Genomic DNA, 3,556 nt, shown 5'->3' with positions numbered 1-3,556 from the left:
TTGTTGGTGACGTGATCTCATTTATACCTTTAAATTCATAATTGCTTTCATTAATTTGTCGTCTAACGGATAACAATATATTCGATGTGTGCATGCGTGCATGCGTATTTCCATGGACTAATATTTAATGGTTACCTCATACGTTATGTCTGGGCAACGAACACAACTTTCATCATCGGCACAACGTAGGACAAACGTCCCTTGGGCACGCCAGAAACCTATGACTGTGGGTTCGAATCCCGGTTCGCCCCGATTATGTTTCTATGTTTGTCAGCACCATACCCATGCTCGTGGGTTTCACCGAAATGGTAAACGTCTGAGACCTGCATAACTTCGGGCTTTCCCCCCACATTAAGCTGTCACGCCGTTATATGACTGGAATACTGTTAAAAGCGGCGTTAAACCCAACTCGGCGTTAAACTCACTCACTCACGTAGGACAAACGAATGGAAGAAATTTGACACGTCCATAAACAAAAGTAATGCCAATTTCCGATATTTATATTACGGTTGTGATATTTTACATTATCCACCTTTCTGACAACTTATATGGTATATATCACATGCATGAGGATTCCGCATGACGTTGATTAACATACAACACTGACTATGATGAGATAAAAACGTAAGTATGTCAATAAAAACATTTTTTATTCTATGATTGATTGATACAGTAATGGCGCAGTTCAGTTTTCTATAAGAAAAAAAATCGTTCCTGTCTATTTGCGACCTCCATTTATGTATGGCATACATTGCGACAATTTCACGTAATTGGATGGACGAGAAGCGGCTTTATTCCCTCTCCGCCCAACCAGTTCATTTGTATATAGGTTGGTGAGTACCGAATAGCATGATTCGCCGGACACACGCGGGAGTCGTGTCCCAGCCGAGGGTACCAACCTGCAATAGAAACGCAAACATGGAATTACTTTAAATGAATATACGAATAAGTACATAGGCATGACTACTCATTATTTTCATGACCCTTTTTCGGCGCGGGGTGAAAAGTAGCTAGGATTTTGTTACTTAGTTTGTGGGGAAATAATCTTCATGGTTGTTGCTGAAACCAACATTAAATGATTCTAAGTTACTGGTTTTGTTTCAAATTTATAGATATAGCTGCAATATTAAAATAAAGATTCAACGGGTTTCTTTACATAACCCGTGAAGAATCCGGGGTAGAATAGATCTTCAGCAACCCATGCTTGCCGTAAAAGGCGACTAACGGGATCGGGTGGTGAGGCTCGCTGACTTGGTTGATGCATGTCATCGATACCAACTGCGTGGATTGATGCTCATGATATCAATCACTGGATTGTCTGGTCCATACTCTATTATTTACAGACCGCCGTCATATAGCTGGAGTATTGCTGATTGCGGCGTTAAACAACAAACCAACCAACCAGTAATCTCATGTTTCCAATTAATAATAGCTAGTTTATTAGACAGGACAAACGAGCTGAAATAAATCATATAGAAGGAATAAGATAACCTGAATATTGGACTAAAATGTCAGAATAATTGGTTTTGTTTGTTGTCTAACTCGGCAATATTCCACACACATGACGGCGGTCTGTAAATATAATCGACTCTGGACCAGCCAAACGGTGATTGACATCATGAACATCTATCTACACAATTGGTAATACGTTTAGGTTTCTGCTCATAATCAGAGTTGGGATTCGGTAATTGCGGCGCCTTGGACGACTAGACTTAATTAAGAAATTGCCACAAAAAGGTTTAGAAAAAAACATTTAGGCACGTAGCTTTATTTAATGAAATATCTGGTTTGGAAGCTGACAAGTCTCCATACAAAAATCAAAGCTCATCTTCCCGCCTGAGAATATCAAATGGTCAAGTTTGGAATATTATAATGTGAGGCACTGCTAATGATGAACATCTACAGATATCCCTCTTCCCTAACATTTTCATACTTTGGACCCCTCACTTTTTTTAAAATACTGCTGGACCCGCCTTTGAAATACAACTTAATTCAAACCCAAGTGTAAACTATATGTATTGCGACGATATTGCGTTATAGTGATCGAAAATTTAGTTTTGTTGAATTTTATGCCAGTGAAAACTTCCATGACATAATTAACACTTTGGCTTACCTTGGTATATACATTAGGGCTGGCAGGGGTAACTCGGGTACTCGGGTTGAGTGGGTCCTAAGTATAGCCGGGTACCCACAGTACAACCCGCACCCCTGGTTATAGTCACATGATATATTGTTTAATAACAAAAAATATCTAAAACTCATATGATTACACTACAAGTCATTAATGTTTCCATTTCTGTCTGACTATGCACGCATTCCTTCTGATTTTTATATATTTGAATTAAGATAAAACTTCATGCAGCGTATGCATGACCGCTTTACACGTGTATCTAAATACATTTTGCTTGGGCTACGGTCAAACTTTTCCAAATCGGAAAGTGTGTACCTATCTCTAGATATCTACAGCGGGTACCTGGGTAATAGGGAGGTGGGCGACCCGGGTAGTAAATTTGGACTCATACCCGCCCTAATATACATGTTATTTTAAAGACAAGCATGATAGTTTACTTCGAACGGAGCCTTTACTTCAAATAAAGCTCCCAATTCTAAAATAGGACATGCTTGAAATAGATACAAAAATTAGAAAAAGTATAGAGTCTATATTTTTTGGAATTGAATAACGAAAATACAAACTAGGAAACATCGTTAATGTTTTTCAGTAATTGTTTTTTTTATTGGTTTTTGTTTTATTTTAAAGTTTTGGCCAAGCTATACTAGTATATGGAGAGATCTAATATTTTATTGCATGAACATAAACATGCTGACTAAGAACTCGCACACCGCATACACGATGGCGGACCGCGAGCGGGCCGCTGATAATAAGCCATTGGCAATGTACCGACTAAGCCTCGTGCCGACCGATACTGGAGGTTGTAAAATGTAATGCAACGTTGTTACAATGTAAAGTTACAACGTAACATTCGCACAACACAAGGTTGGTGGTTTGGAGTGAGACATAAACAGCTCGTCCACGTTGTCGGACCGCGAGCGGGCCGCTGGCAGTAAACCACTGGCTATGTGCCGACTTCAGACCAATACCAGTGGTTGTAAAATGTAATGTAACGTAATCACAATGTTATTTTACGACCTAACATTCCCACAGTTTATATACAGCGTTGTGTATTTGCTGGGTTGAAACATACAAGTTGGCGGACCGCGAGCGGGCCACCGGCAATACGCCACTGGCTATGTGCCGATTTTAGCCACCAACGGACCGATGAAGTTGTGTTATCTGGGAAGGGCGGGAGATCCGGAGCTTTTGGCGGAAACCTTTGGGGTTATTCGTTACGTGGGTATAGGACACGTAGGTCAGTGCAGGGGGGGTTACAGATTCCAGATCATTTATAGCACCTGTCAGTAATGAAATTGGGAAGGGGGAACTTGCTTCACGTAATTCCAAGGCGAGGGAGGATGTGTGCGAGTGCAATGGCCAGCTCATACCTAGTGAGGAGGTTAAAAGACAGGTTATCAATCGCGATCGGCATGGGCAATGTTT

This window comes from Haliotis rufescens, unplaced genomic scaffold (genome assembly GCF_023055435.1).
Source record: "Haliotis rufescens isolate VD_foot unplaced genomic scaffold, xgHalRufe1.0.p SCAF_89, whole genome shotgun sequence".
NCBI lineage: Eukaryota > Metazoa > Mollusca > Gastropoda > Lepetellida > Haliotidae > Haliotis > Haliotis rufescens.
Note: the sequence above shows the minus strand (reverse complement) of the source record.